At 39.6% G+C, this 10,960-nt stretch overlaps 1 long non-coding RNA gene across 10 annotated transcripts in view; it reads right to left on the bottom strand.

Annotated features, from left to right (window-relative positions):
• Window positions 1–10,960, bottom strand: part of LOC103351062 (uncharacterized) — a 232,864-nt gene that overhangs the window by 136,808 nt on the left and 85,096 nt on the right. The window lies entirely within an intron of this gene.

Raw genomic sequence — 10,960 nt, 5'->3', positions numbered from 1 at the left:
TCTATCGGAATATATTTCAGCAATGATTCATCTTGTCAGACTGCCAATGGCCTTCCCTACTACTGAGCAAGTGGCATGTACTTCACGTACTGCAGCAGGAACACAATCGGGAATTTTGCTCAGACTGCCCTCAACTACTTATTTTACTGCTCAAAAATGTAACACTTTTATCAGTAATATGCCTAAGACTAAATATCACATGACAGTGAATGCCAATTTAAAAAACCAAAGGAACGGTACCAGAGGATGACTTTGACCTGTGTTCTGTGACCTGGCCTCCGTCAGTAAGGCCCACTGAATGGACTCTGTGTGTGTTCTGCCTCTGGGTCCAGGGAAAGCCACCTCCCTTCATCCCAGCCCACACCAGCGGGCGCCATGATAGCAATGATCGCACCACGCCTTTCTTAGTAGTTCTTGTGCCATAATGAATTAGCAAGATTTTGACCAAGACTATGATTTCATTATCATAATCTCAACTTACTGCCTCCCTTCCTCTACCTCAAGGTCAGATCAGAAGTTCATAAATAGCTCAGCTAAAGTAATAGTGAGAGCTAATATTTACTGAGTCATCATGTGTCAGAGACAGTTTGTTTTATATGCCTTAATCCGTTTAATCCTCACAATAACCCTATCAGATAAGTAGGAATGTTATCCTTGTTCTACAGTGAGGAAACTAGACCATACAGCAGTTGAGAACTAGCCTGTAAGTGAACTCTTGCTATTCACCTCCACACTACAGCTCCAGGGACCACACTTTTAACCACTTCACTACAACATTCTATTGCACTTGGGTTTGCTTTCTTCCTGTAATATTAGGATTTTAATGCATAAACCCTTTTCTAGGAGATTCCCAGTCTGACATGTAAATAGGTGAGGATCAGCACTAACCCTGACTTAAACACAAACTGGAATCCCTCAATTCCTGGGCAGTAGTGACCCCAGTTCTTCCTTGTCCTCCCACATCTTCCTCACATCATATTGAGTGCCCATATTGTAAATAGCACTCTTTCCTCAACTGGGCATGAGTGACAGCAGATGGCAATGAAGGGGTCCTCCCTCCTCCCTAGGTCAGAACAAGTGAAAGAAACCCTCTACTGCACACAAGTATGTGACAGAGGCTGGTTGGCAGCACAGACCATGTGATCTTAAGACCCAAATTCCTACCTGCATCTCCAGATTAATTTCCGTTAAAGAGAGCTGATTGAACCAGATCTGTGGCATTATCTCTTAAACCGTCCTCCCTAACTCTACCTTTAAACTGCTGAATTCAATCATCTCTCCAACTTCATCCTCAGCAATCTTGCAAAGGCTACCATCATCTCTTACCTGAATTTTTAAAATTTATTAATTTTTAAATTAATTTTTAAAATTTATTTGAAAGATAGAGTTAGAGATGGAAAGAGAGGCCAGCGCCACGGCTCACTAGGCTAATCCTCCACTTGTGGCGCCTGCAGGACCGGTTGGGGCACCAGTCCTGTCCCGGTTGCTCCTCTTCCAGTCCAGCTCTCTCTGTGCCCTGGGAAGGCAGTGGAGGATGGCCCAAGTGCTTGGGCCCTGCACCCGCATGGGAGACCAGGAGGAAGCACCTGGCTCCTGGCTTTGGATTGGCGCAGCACGCCGGCCATGGCAGCCATTTGGGGGGTGAACCAACGGAAGGAAGACTTTTCTCTCTGTCTCTCTCTCTCTCTCGCTAACTCTGACTATCAAAAAAAGAGAGAGAAAGATGGAGAGGGAGGGAGGGAAGGAGGGAGAGAGAGAGAAAGAGAGAATTGGTTTTCTATTCATTGGTTCACTCCCCAAATGGTTGCAATGTCCAGAGCTGAGCCAATCCAAAGCCAGGAGCCAGCAGCTTCTTCTGGGTCTCTCACATTTACCTGAATTATTGAAAACACATCTAACCTGGTTTCCCAAAGCCCCACTCTTCCACATTTCCATTCTATTTTTCACTTCTAGCCAAAGAATCTATGGTTAATGCAAGTCTAGTCAAGTTGCCTCTGCGCATATGATCCTTCCATGTCCCTGCACTGCTCTTAGATAAATCAAAACATTTTATCATTGCTTTCAGTGTCCTGGCCCTGCTTTATCCTTTCCAGCTCATCTTTCATAATCCTTTCCAAAAGTAGCCCTTCACTCTCTTCCATCCCTGCACTCACAACCTCTTTGTTTTACTAAGCTCCTATGTTTCTTCTTCTGCATGTCTCTTCTTCCACACCTCTCACAGTCCCTTCTCCTTGGCAGGTTAACCCCTCCATATTTTGTGTGCTTACATATCACCCCATGCTTTCCCATTGTTTTTATAGATGGTTGCATCTTAATTATTATTGCATAGTTTGTATCTCTGGATAAACTGTAAGCTACACAGGAACAGGAACTACTTTATTTTAATTGCTATTGTATCCCCAGTACCTGTTACAGTGTCTGGCAAATAACAGGCACTTGGTAATCATTTATTAAATGAATGAGCACATTCCCTCTGCTACCTTATAAGTTAAAGTTCCCATGGATTTATTTAAAAGCTAAACTTCCAAATTAAGTTCTGGAACAGTGTGTTAATAATTTGGAATTTTGCTCCATTTTGTCTATTTGTTTATTTTAAAATGGAACATATTTTTATATAATCATCTGCTTTCATCGCTCATGGCTACTTCTAGATGTCTTACATGTGTTATTCAGTAAGGTAGACACAGAGTAAAACCACAATCTCAGGTAGAGATGTTAGAAATGGCATTATGACAAGCAGAAAGATGGAAGATGGAAAAGTTTAATGTCATTTGTAAAGTGCTGACAATTTATCTGGTATTTACGAAGAGCCTAAAAACCACAGTGCTGGCAACATAGAGTGTTTTCCTTTACTAACGAAGCAGCTTTTCAGAGCAGTTCTATCTCAATGTCCCTGACAGAGAAGAATACTGTGCAGATATTTCTCTGTCAGTAGAATCCAGCTTAAATGTTGGTTTTCAATTTTTACTTATAGCACCCCCATGGACTAAGTTTCTTATGGGCTATTCTTCCTATAGATTTCAAACCGTGAGCCTTTGAGGCACCATGAGTCTAGCGGAAGGTTTGGAAGTTACGTGTGCTTCTGAGAGGAGGAGGAGTTGTGGAGAGTGAAGTGGGGTCGGAGTTGGAAGGCAGCCCCAAGGAGTTGGGTTGCCCTAAGAACAGATGCTCACTGATGCTCACAGTAGGACTACCGCTGGGAGACTGAACATTAGGGAGCCCTGATCTATCAGTGGAACCTGAACTTTCAGCTGATCCAGGATCCTGAATGTTAGAACTCTAGTTGGTACTGTTGCCTCGTACAGACCCACTGGGATGTCACATAGTCAGATAAGGCAATTAGCACACAAAGTTGAAAAGAAACAGCAAGGTTAGCATTATTTACAGTCAGCAAGAACAATAATATATCAATAGACTTTGTGTATGCAGTTATAACAAAGAATTTGGAGCAAATATAAATGAATTGTGTAAGGATATAAAGAACTGCATCACAAAGATAACCAGTTAAAATCTGTGACCCCTTATATTTGAGAGGAAAATATGAAACAACTAAAAAAAAGATTGACTGAATAAAATCAGTCTATTGGTTAGGTAGGAAATGCATCTGAAGAGAGAATTAATGATGCTATATCTTAAAAAATGACAGGAAAACTATTCGTACTTTGGAAACGTATATTCATTAAATAAAAGTTAAAAAAAAAATGACAGGAAAATGTATCACAAAGAGAAAAGGAGACAGAGAATGTGGAAGATTCAGATGGAGAATGCGGCAGGGCAGGCCTGGCCAGCGTTCTAGTATGAGATTCTTGGAGTATAAGTCTCCGTAGATTTGGAATCATAATATATTCTAAGTAGCTAAGTTAAAAATAAAATCCAATCTCAGAAATATGAAGTTACACACAAACAAAAGACAGTCGGAATGACAGCAAAAGCAATGATGGAAGTCAGAGACAGTAAAATAAAACTCTGCACACGGCTGACAGAAAAAGTTGTCAACCTAGAATTAGGTATCCAGAAAAACTGTCTTTCAAGAATGTGCAGGTTAAAGACGGGTTTAAATAAACCACTGTTGTTAAGAAAAATACACTATAGTAATGTAAAAGAAGGAGGAAAATTAACACAGAGAATGATATGAGACTTCAGAAGAAATGAAAAGCAAATAAAGTGAAATAACCAAATAGGCTAGACAAGAAAATAGGAAAAAAGCAAGAAAAAAGAAGCAAGAAATGGGCACTCTTTTGCTAATTCATTAAGTATTTACCATGCACCTATTAAGAGTAGGCACACATTTAAGTGTGAGGCACTATTCCAAGAGTTACAGAAAAAAGCAGATCTGCAAAACCTTTAGCCTTTGGAATGTTCAATAACAAGTTTTAAAAAAACTATACTGACTATGTTTAAGAAAATAACTCATAAACTTATAACTATTTATGTCAAATGGGAAATCATGGAAAGTAAATAGCAGATGTAGGAAAGAACTAATTGGAACATCTAAGAAATAAAAATAAGTGAAATTTTGAAACATAATGGACAGAGTTAGCAAAGCTTGGATACAATGGAAGGAAGAACCAACTGCTGACTTATCCATAACACTGGAATAAAGCACAAGTGAAGAGAGATATGGACAGTGAGAAAGTCTACCTTGTGTTTGACTGGAGAACCATGAGAAGAGGAAGGCAAAAGTGTGACAAATTTAATATTTGGTGATAAAGGTTGAGAATTTTACCTATCGGAGAAGAGATAACAAACCACAAATTTTAGAAATTCAATACATCCCAGGAGATTTTTTTTTAATCTATACTTAAACATATCTTAGTGAAATATCAAAAAGCAAAAACATGAAGTGCTCAAAACAAGGAAGAGAAACACACACACACACACACACACATACAAACACCAGTTTCCTGTCAAGGGGTGTTGCTATGGATTCATTCTGAGAAGTACGGTGGAGGCAAGAGGCACGGAGTCACCACACAGACCCTGGGAGTCAGGTGAAAGCGGGCCAGAGGCGAGCAGCCTGCAGACTCATTTATTTCAGTTTGTAGAGCAGCTTATACAGCTGAGGCAGCCAATCCGGTCAAGGGGTGCTTTATGCCCTAACCAATCACAGCCTGTTGTCAGGCAGGCTCTGTTGCCAGGTGGTTTCCCAGGGGGTGTCCAAAGCCATTCCTGAGTAACTGACACTCAGCTTACTAGCTGCCATCTTGGCATGGCCTTCTCATTCCACCACAAAGGGGCAACAGTCACTCTGAAACTGACTTCTTCCAGCAGCAATGAAAGAAAGAAGACAACATCCTATCTCTAAAGTAATGAGAGGAAGAACACCAACCAAGACTGCTGTAGGAGGAAGATGAGAGGGTTGCTACTGACAGGCTTTCTCTAGAGGAAATCTCAGAGTGAAATTCAAGCAGAAAGAGTGATCCAAGATTAAAAGCTTGAGATGCAAAAAAGTAATGAAAGCCAAGATATTGATAAATTTATGAACAAATTTAAATAAACATCAACTGAAAATATTAGTGCTTTGCCATTCTTAAAAAATATTAAAATATCAAATAGCAATATATGTTTAAGTGGAAGACGCTGGATACCATTAAAGTATTAATTAAGGGGCTTAGACCATATTAACCACTCTATACTAGTAGAGAGAAAAACAAAATTAGACAAGTCAACTTTACAAAATAAAAAAGGAAAAGCAGTACAAACAGAGACAAATGGAAAATACAATATAAGAATAGTAAAATAAACTATATCAATAATTACATTCAATGTACATAGACTAAATGCCTTGGTTAAAGGTGAAGTTTGACAGACGAATTTCAAAACCCAACTAAATCTATTTTTTAAAAAACTAAAATGTAGGTTTAAAGGTAGATTGAGAGGTACAAGACTGAAAAAGACAAACTAGGCAAATTCTAAATAGAAGAAGTTTATATACTTTATAAACACAAAACAAAATTACCTTTGTTAAAAACATTATTGCACAGAACTAATAAGTCCAAATGGTAAAATGTTTAATTTAAGGCAAAATATACCAATCTACTTTTGTATACGCATAATGTCTTAAAACCATATGTGTGAATAATAACATTTTTATTTTTCCTTTCTCATCCTATGTCTGTTTTCATGTCTGTTTTTACCAACTAGAATACTTAGTAGAGTGTAATTGTGATAACAAGCATCCATGTCATAGTCTGGGTCAAAAACAGGAAGTCTTTAAAAATGTCACATCAACTGTGAGATTTACTCTATGTCTTTGTAAATACGCTTTATTAAGTTAAGGAAGTTTCCCTCTATTCTTGGTTATAATTAAGTTTTAATCATGATGAGATGTTGAATTTTAACAAATGTTTTTCATCTGTATATATCAGGAGGGTCATATAATTCTCCTTTAAACTGTTACATGGAAAATTATAGCAATTTATTTTCCAGTAATGCATTCCTAGGATCCAACCAGTTTGGTCACGGTATACCATCCTTTCCATGTGTTACTGAATTTGAGTTTGCTTAAATTTTAAACCAAAATGTTATTTCCATGCTTATGACTAGAATTAGCCTGTAATTTTCCTTCCCTTTTTCAGACTATTTCTGTCAAGTTTTAAAATCAAGTCATACCAGGTGACATTCCCCTTTGTTTGACAAAACCTTAGATGGGGTTTTCCTTTCCTGCAGGCCCCTGACCTTCCTTTTATTAAAACACTTACCTTTTTAAAAAAGTTATTGTAAATTATTTCTCTGTTATTTTGAGATGTAAATCCTCTCCAATCCAGGAATGTCTTTCTCTAGTACCTGGGGGTCACCCTTTTGAAATGGAATCATCATAAAAGATAGGATCCCTCTCTCTAAGTCTCTGTGACAGGGTAGGAACCTAATTGTTTTTTTCATTTGTATGTATCTCAAAAATACAACACTGGGAACATAGTTATTCTTCCCCCTGTACCCACCTTCCCACGCAGTCCTCCCCTTCCTCCTCCCTTGCCTATTTTGTCCGACAAAGAAAAAGAAACAGAAAGAATGAAAAGAAGAAACAATGGAATAAAAAAAAAAAAACTAAGAGAACTGAGGAATCTAATTTTATAAAGAATAATGAGCAAACCCAGATGGCCTAATTATATTGATCCATTCCTCACCCTACTCCCTCTATCCCCCCTCACAACCCTGACTGTGGACAAGTATTTTTCCATTAGTTCACCCAAGCTTTTAAAATCTTTCAGCCCTTTGTACTGAAATTGTCTTGAATAGTCTTCCGTATACTGGAATTGTCTTGAATTGTCTTCCTTGCCTGTTTAACTGATGTGGTACAATTTTTCTTCTACACTTCCTAACATGAGTTGGACTTACTTTTTCTGTTTTCTAATAGTTTTGTGTACAATTGGCACTAATTCTTCCTTGAATGTTTAGTACAAAACAAACAAACAAACAAACAAAAAAAAAAAACAACAACTGGGCCTAGAATTTTCTTTGTACCAAGAGTTGTTTTTTTTTTTTTTTTTTTGACAGGCAGAGTTAGACAGTGAGTGAGAGAGAAAGAGAAAGAGAGAGAGAGAGAGAGAGAGAGAGAGAGAGAGAGAGGGGTCTTCCTTCCATTGGTTCACCCCCCAAATGGCTGCCATGGCCAGTGTGCTGTGCAGATCTGAAGCCAGGAGCCAGGTGCTTCCTCCTGGTCTCCCATGGGGTGCAGGGCCCAAGCACCTGGGCCATCCTCCACTGCCTTCCCAGGCCACATCAGAGAGCTGGACTGGAAGAGGAGCTACTGGGACTAGAAACTGGTGCCCTTATGGGATTCCAGCGCCACAGGTGGAGGATTAACCAAGTGAGCCACGGCGCCAGCCCCAAGTGTTTTAATCAATGACACAATTTCTTTGTACTAATGACACACTCTTCATACCATTTATTATCTGTTGATTCCTGCAACATCTATGGTTACAACTTCTGTCTCATTCCTGACAATTCCATTTCTATGTTTTTACATTTTTATAAAACCAACGCTGAGAAATATTAGCCAATTTTATTAATTTTTTTCAAGGAATTAACTATTGCTTGGTTAATAATAATTCTATTGTATATATTGTATATTTGCTTTCAATTTCATTGACTTTTTTTCTGACGTTTTTCGTTTCTTTCCTTTTGCTACCTAGGAGTTTAATTTGCTATTCTGTTTCTAATTACTGTCTCAATAGCTGATGAAGACAATCTACAGCTAATTTTAAAGTTTAAAGACTAATTCTTGTGACCTCCAACAAGACAAGAGTAACTATTAACACCACTTCTACTTAACACTGTGTTGGAAGTCCTAATCAGTACAAAAGACATGAAAACAAAATGAAAGGTATAAGGACTGAAAGGGAAAAAATAAAATTGTCAATATTGATAGATGATATGGTTGTTTGTATAGAGAATATAAAATAATTTATGGGGAAATCATGAAAATTAAGAATCTAGCAAAGCCACAAAAAAGTCACAAAAGTCAAATGAGCTTTGATGGGACAGTAACCAACTATTAGAAAATCAATTTTTAATACAACTTTCAATAACATTAAAATATTTGACCATCAGAAAACTTAATTCCAGGGCCAGACATTTGGCATAGCAGTTAGTATGTCTGTGTCCCATTTCAAAATGCCTGGATTCAGGACTAGACTTTGGCTCCTGACTCCAGCTTCCTGTGGAGCCAGACCCTAGGAGACGGTGGTGATGGCTCAGGTGGTGGGATTCCTGCCACATAAGTGGGAAACCTTGACTGAGCTATCCACTCCTAGTTTGTCCCCACTAGGGGCCACTGCAGGCATGTGCGGGGTAAATCAGCAGATGGGAGATTTCAATCTCTGTCTAGTTATCTCTCTCTGACTGAGGAAGCCCAGGGCCCATCCTCTCCTCTGGGCCTCACTCAGCACACAGTACCTCCTGAAACCCTCCGAGGCACTGTGTCTTGCCGCCTCGGAGTTTCTCATGACCCATCCTCACTCTCCACTCTGTCTCCTTGAACCTAGGGAAATTTAGGGCATTCTTGAGGGTATTCAAATCTTTCCCTGGTGAGTTCTGCTTTCAGATTAAGTACTTTTGGGGTTGGTCTGTCTAAATGTTATTCAGACCTGCTCTGCTTACTACCAGAGCATTCTTCTGAACTCAACTTGGTTTCTTCCTGCCCTGCTAACATGAACCCTTCTGCAGGCTCCCAAAGCCTTTAAGTCAGGTGAAAAATCTTTGACTTGTCTTACAAGGTCCCTGTCAATCTGGGCCCTGCCTTCTAATCCAGACAGTTCCCACTGCTAATTCCGTCAAATGTGATAAGCTCACACTCATTGTACCTTCTAGTGTCCTGTCTCACACATGTTGTTTTCTCTTAAAACTCTCCTGTTGGCTCTCTTCCCTTCACCATCCTCAACCACCCCTCCCCTTCTACTCTTTACTTGCCTAACTCTAACACCCCTTTAAGTCTAACTACGTATTTCACTTCCTCCAGATGGTCCTCCCCCCTGGGATAGATCCCACTGTTACAAGGCAACCTGGCACCTGCATTTTGGAACACTAATCTAATTTTGCTTAAATTACTGTAAAGTACACTTTGTCTGTCTTCTCTCCTAAACTCTAAGTTCCAGCAGTGCACAAGTGACTGTGACTTGTTCACTACTATCTGTCTGACCACAAGGACAGTGTCTGGGATGAGAGCAGGGCACCATCAATATTTAATGAATTAATACGTGATGACTAAAGTTCCAAGCTTTATCCACCTAGGCTCCTTTCCCTATTCACAGATCCTTCAAACATGGAAGCAAAGCTAATAAAAAGTGGAAACTTACAACATGATACAGATTTGAGGGGACAAACACTTTTTTAGATTCAAAGTTCTATGCCTTACTTTCAGTATTTCATATTTATTTTTTAAGATTTTTTATTTTATTTATTTGACAGGAAGAGTTACAGACAGTGAGAGGGAGAGACAGAGAGAAAGGTCTTCCTTCTGTTGGTTCACCCCGTAAATGGCCGCCACAGCCGGTGCGCTGCACCGATCCAAAGCCAGGAGTTAGGTGCTTCCTCCTGGTCTCCCATGCAGGTGCAGGGCCCAAGCACTTGAGCCATCCTCCACTGCCTTTCCTGGCCACAGCAGAGAGCTGAACTGGAAGAGGAGCAACCGGGACTAGAACCCAGGGCCCATATGGGATTCCAGCACCACAGGCAGAGGATTAGCCAAGTGAGCCATGGCGCCGGCTCACTATTTCATATTTCATCTAGATAGAATTTTACTTTCTTTAGTTCTCAAAATCCATCCCCTTGCGTCTTCCACTGTGTCTTAACTATCACACATCAACTTCTGTTGATGACAGCTTATAATGCTGTCCACTTCACAGGGTAAATCTGGGCAACATCTAGAATAAAAATTTGGCTTTACAAATTTAAATGCTGAGTAAATCACATCACTTTTGATTCACTCCACATGTATTCACTGTCCTTTTCAAAATAGCTTTTAGAAACTCATTCTTCTGCTCACTGAATAGGAGAATTCCAAGAAGTAAAATGAGACATGAGGCGTCACAGTGAAGCATGTCCCAGATGCCCACAATCAGCAACAGTCTATTATTCCCTCGGACACACATGAGCATTGTCTCTTAAAAGCAAAGAAAAACAAAACAAAAACAAGCTCAAATTAACTTACTGGAAAACAATCTGTCTCAGAAATCCTTCCATTTGTTCTCTAGAAGTATTTCTACCAAGGAGCTTGATGAATTCCTTGTCATCATTCATTAAAAATTGGGACTAAAAATTATGATATTGAGGCAGCAAATTACTTCTGCCTTAATGGAAGGAGAACAATGCTTAATAATACAATTGGAGTGAACATTCGGTGTTCCAGCTTAGATGCCACGTGAGACACACACATCCCACATAGGAGGGCCAGGGTTTGAGTCACAGCTCTGCTTCTGATTCCAGCTTCTTGCCAATGCACACACAGGGAGGCGGCAGG

Source organism: Oryctolagus cuniculus, chromosome 13, assembly GCF_964237555.1.
Source record: "Oryctolagus cuniculus chromosome 13, mOryCun1.1, whole genome shotgun sequence".
Lineage (NCBI taxonomy): Eukaryota > Metazoa > Chordata > Mammalia > Lagomorpha > Leporidae > Oryctolagus > Oryctolagus cuniculus.
The sequence above is the reverse complement of the archived record's forward strand: the minus strand, read 5'-3'. Positions and strand labels throughout refer to the sequence as shown.